Raw genomic sequence first — 14,075 nt, 5'->3', positions numbered from 1 at the left:
ATAAGGGGGGGGGGTTTCCTCCTTTTTTTTTGTTTATATGTCTGCCTCTCAGCTGCTAGGCTGTGTGTGGCATTAATTGACATCTGAGGGATCCTGTCCTCCACCACATATAATAGGATGTTATATAGTTATAAACAAGTAATTCAGCTTTCCTGTCTGCCTTCCTTTCTTTTCTTCCTTCTTTTCATTCTTCTTGCCTTTTTTCCTGTTCTCCTTTAATCCTTCTTTCCTTATTTCCTTCCTCAGCCATGTTTTAAAACCTGGCATCATATACCATGCATATGTGAAACATCAGAGATGATTAGTACAGACAGGAGATCGGAAAATCATGAAGCACTTCTGAAACCCTGATAGGAAGTGACTCTTCCTGGCTGCTGATTTATTGATGCTGACAACTTTAGCTTTTTTCTCATTTTTAAAAAAACTGAAAGTACCTTGGTACTAGGAAAAATACTGAAGTCAAGTAAATAATGGAAAAAACCTCACAAACCTCTGTAGGCTTGAATGTCCCTGTTCCCGAAAGAACCTGCATGTGTAGCTGAAAAAAACCCAACAAAACACAAACAAACAAACAGAACAAATAAAAACAACAACAACAACAAAAACACACCAAAAAACCCCCCAGAAAAACAGAAAAGGTTAAAAATGAAAGGCTTTCAGAGATGCTTCTTTACAAGTATCTAGTATAATTTTCAGATGCTTACAAAGATCCAGCCCAGAAGGTATTTTGTTTCTTTAGAACCAGAGCCAGTATTTTTCAACTTCTGTTAAGTCAAGATCTGGAAATAACACCACCTTTTCAAAGCTGTCTTTCAATAGCCACTGACAAACTGGCTAATGAGGACATTTTACTTTGAAGTGTCTGGAGAGAGCTGAGCACATGAAGTAGCAATTTTAAAGGTGAAAATTTTGTAGATATTTTCTTTTAAAGGGCATAAGATAATTGCCCTTTTTAACTAGCCCTTTAAAATCACATGCAGACCTGTTTTAAGTCCTGTTAACAAACGGAAAGATGTAAATAATGTGTCATAGGATTGTGAAATCTACCAAGAAACTAGAAGTTTTCCACACTCTGTTTACTCTGGTAAACACCCTGCTTTCACTGGTAATTAGGTCCATTCATGATGACAACACATAAATAAAAAGAATGTGATTTTACCCCATAAAAAAAAGACTAGGAATGAATACTGCGAAGTAAAGGATTAAGGAAAAAAAATCAAGTCATAAGGACAACTCAAACTTTTATAGTATTTAAGTGAAGAATATGACTTTTGAGCACTTAAACATGTTCACAGACAGAAAAGCTCAGAACCACGGATGTTTGAGAAGAGTTATGCTCTGGCTTCAGTGGCGACCACCACACATGCCTTCCCTATTCTTCATCTCTGGTGGGCCTGGAGCCTTAGGCTCTGATTATACCAGCAATTTAAGGAGTTCCTGACCATCAAAGTGCAGTGAATATTGCTGCATTTTTAGGGTCCTTGCACTGTCTTAGCCCTGGTCAACTGAGTAGTCCCACAAACTTTTCTCAGGCACATCCTGTGAGTTAGGATGCTCAAGGCAGTTTGCATGTACCCTGCTCTGGAGAGCAAGAGATTTGTAGTGTGGAAGTAAACTTCTGAATAGCAAAGCCTTTGAACATTACAGAGGCAGCCAGCTGGCCTCCTTGAGAAAAAATATTTGTTTGGGTAGCACAGACAGACACTGTAAATAGCTGCCACATACTCAGGCTTGAATGCAGCACCAGTTCATCAGCAATTTGGACCTCATCTGTCTTATGAGTAGAAGAACTGCAAGAAACATCACTGTAAGATACATTGTTTGGGTTTCCATTATATTCTCCACGACATATTTCTCACAATAATAACAATTTCACCTTTTTGTGTTCAGGTGTCTGAACACCATGTTTAGATTTTAGTGTGGCCAAAGGACCCAGCTAAGGCCATGTTTGCTCAAACACATGCATATTCTTTAGTTGTTGTACTATAGCTTAATCCTGCAGATAGCTGCAGCAGCAAAACTCTACAGCTCTCCTGAGTGTCCCAAAATATTTTCCCTAAAGGTGAAAGCCAAGAGGAATTTCTGGTGTGTTCTCTACCTGATAAAGAATCCAGAAAAAAATTCCACTGAAATCAGTGCCTGAATTCATTATCTCCACTGAGTCGATGAATTTGCACATGCAGCCAAAGCTGCTGAGAGAGCCAAATTCTCAGCTGGTGTCCATTGACTTTCATGGAGATAGGCCAGGTTGCATTGGCTGGGGATTTTGCCAGAGCTGTTGACAAAAAGACACAGATGAAGAGTCAGCTATGTGAGGCTTATAGTTAACTTGGCAAATTTAGGAGTAGCCAAAGCACCACTACAAGCGATATATTTACTGCAAAGTACAACAGGGGAAAAAAAATATATTCAGAAGATGAATATTTCTAATCTTCTTAGAAACCATAATGATATGTTGGAATGAGATTTTCCCATGTGGAAACCACAGTAATGATGCCTTAGTTTTGTCATAAATGACTGCTTTTAAATTGCCCCCTTTCCTTCTGCACTAAGATTAATAACCATAGCAGTAACCCAAGAAAATCACATGCTTTTTTGGGAAAAATCACACTCAACAGCACAGTAGACCACTTCCATCATATGAACTTCATGCCTCAAACTACGGCCTATGACCTCTTACAGGGCAGGGCCCTGGAGCTCCCTCCCTACCTCTGTGCTGAGAGCTTCATATGAAGAACTCCTGCAGAAGCCATTTCTCAGTGTTCCACCCAACAAAGGAAAACTAGAGATTCCCTATAGAATCTACGTATGGACTTGATTATGGTATCAAATTTTCCAAAACTCAAGCATACATGTATCTTCTGATTTTGCATTAACCCTTTTCAAAAGAAGACAAACTGGAAATTGCAGAGGATAAAACCAGACATACTGTAGAGATACACAGCCTATGTGCTGGCAATGGGAACTTCTCTGAACCTGAATACTGACTGCTGCATAATTTCTGGACGTTTCTAAGGAGACAGCTGACACTGACAGCTACTGGAAACATAATACTGAAGGGAATGAATATTGGTCTCATCTAACGTGGTAGGCACACTGGTCTTGAAAAACTTAATCTAAAGAAAAAATAAATGCTTGCACAAATTTGTCTTTTATCAGTGAAATAATCCAACCATTTCATATACTTCTATATTTATTAATGAATATTTAATGAAGCATACATCATTAAAATTATCCTTCAGTGCAAACAGAGAGGAGGGACTTGAAAGTGCTGTGCCATGTGATCCATGGTAATGGGCTGAGGCATTTACTCCTCTGTCCTTTTCCACTCACTAGGTGTCTGATGTTGCTTATGTGAAGTTCCTTCTATAAACAAAAAGTAGACATATATAAAGGCTATTGTGCCTCTGCTACAAATTACAGTACGAGATAGGCTAGTCACAGTAAAAGTACAAACAGTGTTTTATCGTGTTGAACTTTGAATAGCCTCAAAGAGTTAATAAATAGAAAATAATTACTAAATTTATTAAAAACCTTTGTTCTCCCTTAATGCCCTATATTTGTACTACTCAGGCTTTAATTCTAGTCTTTCACAGATATTTTCCCCTTTTGTGTGGTCTTCCCAGACTTGCATTAAAGTTGCATCCTTCTGAAATACATGAAACTTCATGATACAAAAAATTGATCTGCTGCTTCTCCCCTCCAGATAGCCACAGAAGCAATCAGGAGCCACAAACATGCATTTGAAGTGTATGCTTGTAAAATGGTGCTGGATCGTTCTTGAAATGAACATCCTTTAAATATTCAGCACTTTCAAAAGTCTGAATTCATCATTTTCAGCAGCCAAAATATAGAGTCATGTGCTCAGTTTAAGGAAGTGCTTTGTTCAAGATCACATCATCAAATGGTTGTAGAATTAGTCAAAAACTCAAAACAGCAGTGAACTTGACTTTGCAGATTTTAGTACGGGCTATATAGATTTTTTTGTGGGTATATTCTCTCAAAAGATCCTTGTATTAATCTCCACAGAGGTTTGAACAGATGAGATAGTCTCTGTGTATATTTTTGATGGATCCACTACCTCTTCTAGTTCAATTTGACTTTACTTATAACCCATCACCATTGTGTTAGTGACTTTGTTTGAAAACCAATTTTTTTTTAAAAGTGAATATCAAAGCTCACCAAAAGAGGTTTTCAGCTCCCAAAACCCATCAGTCTTCACTACCATCAACAGTCTTTAGAAAATATGCTGCTTTGAGTCCTCTTAGTTTGACAGTAATTGTATAGCAGTGACCTTCAGTCAAGGCTTAGAGATTAAACAGAAATATCAATCCTTCCAACACTCTTTTTGAGTTTTTGTTTGTTTGTTTGTTTGTTTGTGTGTGTGTGTTTTTTTGTTTTTTGGGGTTTTTTTAAATTTTAATTGTTGTAGAAAAAAAATTAGGGATAATGGTTTTAAACTAACAAGCATAGACTGATACTGGGACAAGGTGCCCATAGAGATGGTGGATGTCCCACCCCTGAAAACACTCAAGGTCAGGTTGGAAGAGGCTCTGAGCAACCTGATCTACTTTCAAATGTCCCTATTCATTGTTAGGACATTGTTGGACTACATGGCATTTAAAGGTTCCTTCCAACCCATACTTTTCTCTGAATACCACTCTTAAAGAATTTACCCTGTAGTTTAAATACACTGTGAAATAACCAGGCCACCCATAGTCCTTGATACAGATAATGCTCATAAGCATTCTTAATAATGCTTTATACTCTCTCAGAAATATATGAGTAAAAGCATCTGCTAAACTACTAAACTTATAAAATTATTGCAGAACAACTATAACTCTCAGTTGCAATTAAGTGTCATGTTACTAATCTCAAAAAATATTTTTTTTTAACTGAAAGACATTGCTTTGTAATGGTCAGAGTATTAGACTAAAAAGTGGGAATCACTAACATTTTTAGGTAGCTCTGAAGCTGAGTCATTCTTTTAGGAAAGCACTTAGTCCCTTTATAACATTTTTCCCTATATCTGATACCAATTTCTTGTTGATTTCCCAGCAGTGCAATTCCATCTACTTCAGTAGAAGACTTTATGATTTACGCTAGCATAAATGAAAATACAATCAGGTTCCTCATTTTAAAGATGAAAATCACAGTTATCATTCTCCCTTTGGGAAATGTAAGGATTAATTAGTATTACTCTGAGCTCGTGAGGTGTTTTAAAAATATATAGTGGTAACAATGATAAATATTATTCCTTTTGTGCTGAAAGTTCATGCCGACATGCAAAAATATTTCAAGTTAGGTCAATGTAGCAGTAATTTGAGAAGGTGAAGGTCTAACTTCTTGATAATGGAGATTTACAACCTTGTGAGGTTTCTCTACCTTGAAATAATATTAATTATAATAATTCATTCTTTAAATCTTACTTATTCTTCCCATTTAAAAAGTTAATAATAAATCTATTTTAAACATTTTAAATACATCTGAATAAGAAATAACCATATAACTTAAGGTAACCTTCCCTTCCTGAATCCAAAGGCAGTTTTTATTCCATTCTGGCAAAGAGGCCTAAAATAATGAATTATTAACGCCTGCATCCATTTTAAAGTCTCTTTAGAAAAGAGATAAAAGAGGCCTTGTTATAAATGACAATTAGATCTACCATCTATGCAAGATCATAACCTAAGTGTAGCAATATTCAAGAGGAAAAAGAAAATTAACAATTTTGAAAATAAATTGTTAAAATAGACACAGATATTATCAATGAATTTTCTAATTTAAAGAACAAAATGTCTCTTCACATAAATTTGGAGCTGGGGTGAGTTGAAAACATGAAAACCTATCAGGATAGCATACAAAATACTGAAAACAGTGGGTTTTACTGAGTCCTTATAACGATTTTATACCTGAGTATCTGAAGGTAAGATAAATCTTCCATACTGCAACTGAATATTAAAAGTCATGAAGAGCAAGACACAACAAATGTGGTGGCCTTCAAACAAGATTGCAAAGAAGCCATAAACACCTGCAGTTACCTGCTCAAAATGAAACTCATCCCAGGTCACATCATTCATTTGCCCACTTTAACTTTGTCTTAAGTTACACCAATCAGAGGAGCAATATGAAACTGTGCCTGGGAAATATGCAAAAACCAATATTGTACTGTAAAGCCTTGTAGCAGTCATCGAAACAGAAATGGCAGTTTTGTGTAAACACATCTGAAGGAAATAAAGTGCACTTTGCTATTGTTTGTACCATGGGATACAGGAGGTTTGTAATCAATTGCCTGGCTTTGTCCATCAAAGTGTCAACTGATGATCAGGTAGGTGCTAATTTTTCAATTCTGCCCTTTTGAAATGGGAGCCCCACATACCAGCAAAGATTTATATTAGGGTTTTGCATTAGTCTTATGAAGATGAATATCAAGTTAGGAGTCATAAGTTAGGAGTCATGCTCTGGGCTATGTTCTGCACAGTTCCCAAGTCAGGAGCATTTAATTGCAAGTAATGGAGAGCTAGAAAGGCAAATTATTAATCCTATCCTGGTTTCTGAGTAAGTAAAAGAAGCTAGAGCACACCTGTATCATTTTTATTTTCTCAGCTGCATGATGCTAAAAAGCTGGACCTGGACTTTATAGCTTTAAAGGTCTTTACATATCAATCATCCAATTAATTTCAAATTAATATTTTTGCAACTTTTTTTAAGTTTAAAAGGCCCTGCAGATTTTTACGCGCTTTGTTAACTAAGGTATGTTTAGACAAACTTTTAAAATTTTGCAAACATGCCTACAAAAATTTTATATTGATGCCAAAACACACTTCATATACAAATGAAATTCATTCTCTCGAGCAACATGCATATGTCTGTCATGACTGAGATTAAAGTTGCATCAGGATAGATTTCTTTCACGTACACTGAAAAGCTTGGGCATTAATGCAACCTGAAATTTTAATATAGTGCAAAGACAAGGAAAATATATGCAAAATCAATTACTGTGTGATGTCTGAACCTTGGTCTAGTTCATCTAAGAAACTCCTCCTCTGTTTGCATCCTGTCAATAAGAAACAAACAAATAACAATATAGTACAACATCATGAGAAAATCAAACATCTTCCCCTTGCACTGTGGGAACACATCTATAGAAGACAGAGCTGGGAAAGAAAGAATAAAAATTCTACTGACACTCAGAAAATGAATGTGGTTTATGACCCCACTGAGAATAGGTGCAGACTTTGCATTTTTTACTCCAATTTCATTGAGTATTTCTGTTACATTACTGATTTTCCCCCTCCAAATTAAATATATATATGTGTGTATATATATATATATATATATGACAAAAATGAACACTGATATGTCTGCATTTTATTATTTGCACATTTTTTCCTAGGAGATGTTAGCTGAAAAAAAAGAAATTATCTACAAAATACAATCATAGAGGCTCATGATGAAGGTAATTGACATGTTGAATGTTTTAGGTTTCTTCCGGGTTCATGAGCTGGACTTTAGGTCCCATGAGCCATTTCTTAAGGCTGGGAAATGAATAGTGTAGGCATCAGGATCTGTGCCTACACGCTACCCACAGGCACTTAGAATTAAGCACCTGAGATGCCATAGCAGAAATAAATCTTAAATCCTAGTGTCACAGACTGTCTTATCTGTATGTCAGCAGGCAGTTTTGACTGTTAGAGCCTGGGCTTGCACACCTGTAATAGCAAACTACATGGATATTTGGGAGCCATTGATAAACCCTGTGCTGTTCTGTACTGCACTGTTGCCAGGGCTCTGCTTCTTGCTGGGAAGGCACTTACATGGTTAGGGATCTGTACATTCCTCTTCAGGATTGTCAAACATGGCTTTCATCATATAAAAGAGAAAATTGACGATCAGCTATGGATGATAGGGTAGGTAAGATAGAAAATAAGCAAGGGGAAATGTGAGATCTATGAAATATAAGAAAACTTTAACCACATATGATGTTAAATCATCAACAATACACATGCATCTTCAAGAAAGAGCAATAAACCTCTTCTGAGTTGCTGAATGTCATTATTAACTATTGTTATTGTTATTCTCTATGCTTTTCTTAAAAGTTTATTAAATGGTAGTTCAATCTTTATTTGTAGGCATTTAATTAAATGAATAGATTTATTGCACACATTTTTATTAATTGACCAGTGTCAGGTAGCCATAAGGAAAAGGCAGGTCTAACATACAGCTCTTCAGTTTTTAAATGTCATCATTACAACATTTAGCAATTTCCTTATTAAATTCTATACTCTACCTTAGCCCATAAATAAAACAGGAGGTTACCCCAAATATATAAGAGAATGAAGTTTAACAGTATTATGAAATGAGTAAGGATACAAGCTAAGAATAAGGAAAGAAAAAGAAGAAAAAGCAAACAAATTAAAATAACATGATACACTGATTTATATGACATGTTAATCATCTATTATTTATCCTAAGTGCTTTTTGAATTCTCATCTAATTTCACTATAGCATCACAGATAGACTTTAGTCACCTTTTCCTGAATGTTAATAATTGATAAGCGATATTTAGCTTGCAAAGCTGATGCATACTCTTTGGAAAGCCATGCATTGCACTGGCTTCTCCCCTTGGGTGAAATCTGCTCCATCTGCATAAAATCATTGTATAAAGCTTTGAGGGTTTTGGGAAGCAGAATTCTTCCAACCAGTATCTACAGTCCTCACAGCTCATCCTTACATTTTGTTCCTGGCTTACCTTCTCTGTGGCTTTCAACATCTACTTATAGACTCTTTTTTTCTGTGCACATTACTGTTTGTCTCATCATTTTTCCTTCCAAGGGCCTAGAAAGACTGAACATTTCAGAGAAGAGCGTGCTGGATGTTTACACTAATATAAATTTCACTTCAAGTGCTTGTAAAATGGATGCCCATAGCACTGCCAATTATTCTGGGAATCACAGTGGAAATTACTGATGAGGATTATGAAGGCTCTAATGAGGAGAACTTGGTGTCAACAAAGAGCTATCCAGATTCACATCAGCTGAGAATGCACCCGGGGGGTTAGGGAAGGCAGGGTGAATATTCAGTGTAGATGTGAGCAGTACATTTTATGCTTACATTTGCCTTTACAAACTCACAGTATTCTGATTGAACAAGGATATTCAATGAACAACATTATAACTTCTGTGTTTCTCATGAGGCAAAATTTCACACTTTGACTAAGTGGATTTCATTAATTTTCACCTTTCGACTCAGAGGTGGTTTTGTTTTCTTTGTTATCTCATCCTGGGTATCAAGGAGAGAATAATTACAGAAGTCTTTACAACAGTTTATTGTGGTTACCTGCTGCTAAAGTTCTAGATAATTATATGGCTAGGTCTGTCCTGGCTATATTTCAATAACTATATGGACAAAAATCACCTCCAGGAATAAAATTTCTAATGCAACAAAATGTTCTGGGCTATAACAACTTACGCTACAAAACCTCATTTCTGATGTATGCACACGAATAAAATTTTGTGCTTGAATTCCATTTTCCATATATGACAGTAACTACTTAGCTTTATGTTTTTGCTCTTACCTAAGTCTTGTAATTCAACCGACTTGTTGTCAAAAATTTATACTATTCTTTTTTATAACTCAGTGAAGAACAAACTCTTAATTATAAATATTTTTTCTCTCTGTCTCTCTATGGATTTACCTTCAGAACTTTCTGTGTTGCCTAAGTTTTACTTGAGTCATACATTTACTGACATTTACTGGCATACTGGAAATACATAGATTAACTGGCAAGTGTATTGGTACTATTTTTTTTTTTTTTGCAAAGAGGAGAAATGGTTCACTAATTCTGAAGTAATTGTCTCAATTTGTGAAGCTTATTTTGATATCTTACTGACAAGATTAGAATGCCTATCAATTAGTCTTTCATCGCTGTTCCTCCTACTAAATGGTATATTTAGTAACCACGTGCTGAAACTGCTTGATTCAAAACATTCATTGTTGACTCTAAATATGAAAATAACTTAATTTCTCAACATGAGCTACTATCATAATGGACCAATCCCAGCTTAATTTAGTTGTATAAATATTCCCATTCAAATAATTTCATCAGTAATGGCTGCAAATGAACCATGAAATTTAGCTGTTTTCCAGTCAAGTATAATCTAGTGGAATATCTCATGTAGTTTTAGATCTTGATATAGATTTTTCTGATCCAGTTTATTGAGCTGTTTCAGACTGTATGTGCCAACCTGACAGAAGGATTTGGAGTTAATTCCTAACAATACAGATTAAAATTGGGACAGGAAATGTCATCCAGTTCTCTGGAGATTGAGCATGGCTCCCAGAGGAGTTAAATGCTTTCCTTTTCTATAGAAACTCTTAAAAAGTTATTTGAGTATTGCAAAATAATTAATTTCAAGAATTGAAAGGTAATGGTGAGAAACAATAGAATATTCTAAGCCCCATAAGTAGTCTAATGACTATTTCTAAACAAGCAGTTAGTAAAAATAGTTTGTTCTTTCTTAAATTTTATGGAGCTTAGTAAGGATGTAATACGTGGATCATGTATTTTTGGTCTCATCAAAATTCAATATCTGATGTTTACAAGTTTATTATATATGTCAGCAATTACCACACACAACATAACAACCAAAATGCCATAATATGTACAATTTGTTATACAAATAGGATTAGTACTCATAAATGATGAAAGGTAAAACAGGGAAGCCAAAACCAGTCACTGTCAAAATGATAATACATCTTCAATTAATTTCTTCAAGAGGTATTAACTTCAATTGCGATATTATAAGAAGTTATTTTAACATTATTTTTATGATTGGCCATAGGATGAGGTTTTTTAGTGTCATCATGTATTATTAACAGACCAACTCTGTATAAGGAAAACCAGTCTCTATGCCATTGATGTATTTCTGATATTTTACACAAAACTTGTGTTAAAATAATGTTACTAAAGTTTTAAGTCATTCCTCTTCACATTAGGTAATGCCACAGCTACAGCAGCCTGGACAGCCTCTGTTCAGTTCCTGGTGTATTAGTTGTCATTATTGACATGACATATTGGCATATTAACATGCTGGAAATAACATGTTTAGTTCCTTGACCACTACATATCTAGGCTTTCCACAAGATTCATGCCCCCTCCTCTACATAGGCCAGATAGTGCTCATTTATGAAGCATTCAATATTTGTTTATTTGAGTTTTTTTTTCCTTTCACCTATGGTCCAAAGCTGTGTATACACTGAATAAACCAAGCACTAAGAAATAATTTTTTTTCCCCTTGGGAGCATTACTATAGGAAACCTTCTGGCATCATCAAAATATCTCTCAAATAGGAATCCGCTTGTCTGCACAAAACCAGAAGAGTTCAGAAAAGTTCATTGTGCAACAAGCGGCTTACAGATGGGAATTTGAGGCATGCCAGTTTAAAGTCAACAGTGTGACTTAAATTTAGACTAATTTTTAAATTAACTGTTTTTCATATTGCATAACAATGCATAGAGCTGTTAATATCTGGTCCCATCTTCTGCCAACTTCTTTCATGGGTGTGAGTGTAACATCGATCTTCAAGCAAATATTTGCGTTGTAGAAGTCAGATTTCTGGCATCCACATGCAGCTCCTGGGATTTCAAAAAGGCAGGTCAAAAGAGAAGTTTCTACAGATGGCAAATGATTCTCAGGTTTTGGGTGGGCAGAAGAATCATAACTCTAGGGGAAGGTCTCCAAATGGCAGGGAGAGCTCAGCTCACTGGGAAAATGATGATCACCATGGCAGAGTGAAGAGCAGGATGGCATTGATGAAAGCCAGAAAAGGAACGGAGGGACACTGACAATGTGACAGCATAGATACCCCTAAAAACCAGACAAAAAGCGTGAGATGAGTGAGAAACAGAACATCAATCACAGTGCTGCAGCTACTCAAGACAGAAAAGGAATAAACATGCATGTATGCATAGGAGACCTTTCCAGGAGGAGGAAAGAGGCTGAGGAAAAAGGTGTGACTTTGAGTGATACAGACTTTCAAGACAGAAATTCCAGACAGTGCTAGACAATTATTTCAATTTAATTCAAACATTTTATATTGCATCAGATGTTGTGTCACTTATATTGTGTAAAAAGGTTGTGCAGAGGACTAGGAAAGTGCTCTGTTTACCTTGTCTGGGCCAATGCACTTCCTGAAGCATTTTCTCCTGAAAAACAGGACGAAGAGAAACATTACTTCCACAGTAGCACAAATGAGCTTGATGGGTTCTGGAAAACTTTCTGGATTGTTCATACTGGCAGAGAGAAAATGGGATACTCAAAAAAGGTGTCTTGTCTAAAAAGGGAAAGCAGTCCCAAATCAGGTCTCAAGAGTTCCAGGTAAGAGACGTTCCTGAAAAGTCAAAAGGAAGGTCTTTTGTAGTAGACGTAGTGAGACAGACTGCAGTTTTACTTGAACTGAAAAATGTTGATTTTCAATGCAATATGGAAAAAAGGTAAACATTGTAGAGACATAGTGGTTAGGAGGTTGATTTGTTTATAAACATCTTCAATCTGTCTCACTCAGTGCTTCTGGGGCTTCCCCTATTTAGTGAGTAATTTTGCTGTAGTTTGGTTGTTTTTGTTGTTCTTTAAATAAAACATTATCTTTAGAAATTGCTTGTCATTACTCTTTGTTTGGCAAGCTCACATCAAAAATGAAAAGAGGGGAAAGTGGTTTCACTTGGCCAAAGATGTTCGCCTGGAGCCAGCTGCAATGTGATCCTCCTCAGCACGATATGAGAAGTAGTAGGCTAGGAAACTCTGATGAAGTGCACAGTAAAGCAGTGGCAAATCACCTTTCAAATCCAAAAGTCCCAAAACAGCATAGTTCAATTTACCCTTCAGGGCAACTGAAACCCTGGAGGTCCGGTCATGACTGCAGTGCACAGTGTAGTATTGGAAATTTATTTTTTGTTGACTGTCATATCCTAGGATAGTATTCTAAAAGTTTAATGCCATGTAAGGAGATAGGCTAAGGAAAGGGAAAAGTGGTTTTATTTTTTAATAGAGTTGATTAGGTGCAATCCAGATTCCTACACATTAAGTCAGTAACTAGTTTTGGTTTTGCAGTGTAAGAAGGAGAAACCAAAGAGAGAATTGAGAAAAATACAAAATTGTGATGATTCCTTTGTATCAGTAGGATGGCAAATGGATGAACATTAAAGAGAGGTTTTTGTCCACTGAGTATTTGAAGATTTTAGATGGTCTAAAGGAATCTAACTATTGCTAGTAGACACTATCTTATCAAATATGCATACTTACTAGAAATTTGAAAACACCAATAGATGAGACATGGGGAAAGAGGAAATTCTAAGAATGGGCTATGAACAGGGAGAGATAATAATAAGCAAAGCAACAATCCTGAAATCAAGACTGGACAGAGCCAAACAGAGCTGTGTTGCAGTAGACCACAGTGGACACTTATGTAGGCACTGAGGAGACTGTATTCAGATAGGTTGTATTGAGTGTATAAAGGGGTCTGAAAGGTTGTCCTTCACTGATCCACACCTGCATGGAAAATTTGTCTTCAGGCCAGGCTCTGAGACAGCAAATACTTCCCCAGTAAATAACTAATCTTTATTTCCTTCAAAGTCTTTATTTGACTCTCCTACCTCCTGAGTCAATGCTGGGATCTTACAGAGAGGATTCCCACCAGAAGATAAATCATAATTGCAGGACCAGTATTTCCTTAACATATCTTGTTTTCTTTTAGTTACATGAAACGCTCATTAAACCAAGCACAACAGAAACATGAAACAAGAAAGTATTACTATCATTTCAGAACTAAATGCCAGGTGTCTAGAAAACAACTTTTCTTCAAGAAATGTCTCTGTTTAGAGAACTGTCTATGAAAATATCATTTTTTTCCAAAAGTCTTTCTCAGAAATTACATTAAATCCTTCCTCCCTCCCAACCCAGCCCTCAAACCCATGAGCAGTGAAGTATTTTCTCAAAGTCAATACGCTATTCACAGCAAGAAAAAACAAAACCCAAACCAAACCAAACCAAACCAAACCAAAAATACAAACAAAGATAA

The 14,075-nt window shown here is 36.0% G+C and overlaps 1 long non-coding RNA gene across 1 annotated transcript in view; it reads right to left on the bottom strand.

Annotated features, from left to right (window-relative positions):
* Nucleotides 1-10,580: 10,580 nt before the first annotated feature.
* Nucleotides 10,581-14,075, bottom strand: part of LOC148225457 (uncharacterized) — a 135,324-nt gene continuing 131,829 nt past the window's right edge. Inside the window, exons 12-13 of the long non-coding RNA XR_015807465.1 lie at nt 12,168-12,204; nt 10,581-11,634 (exon numbers count right to left, since the gene is read on the bottom strand). This is a non-coding gene — a long non-coding RNA (uncharacterized LOC148225457). The remainder of the gene's footprint in view (nt 11,635-12,167; nt 12,205-14,075) is intronic.

Source organism: Sturnus vulgaris, chromosome 1 (assembly GCF_052056855.1).
Source record: "Sturnus vulgaris isolate bStuVul1 chromosome 1, bStuVul1.hap1, whole genome shotgun sequence".
Taxonomy (NCBI): domain Eukaryota; kingdom Metazoa; phylum Chordata; class Aves; order Passeriformes; family Sturnidae; genus Sturnus; species Sturnus vulgaris.
The sequence above is the reverse complement of the archived record's forward strand: the minus strand, read 5'-3'. Positions and strand labels throughout refer to the sequence as shown.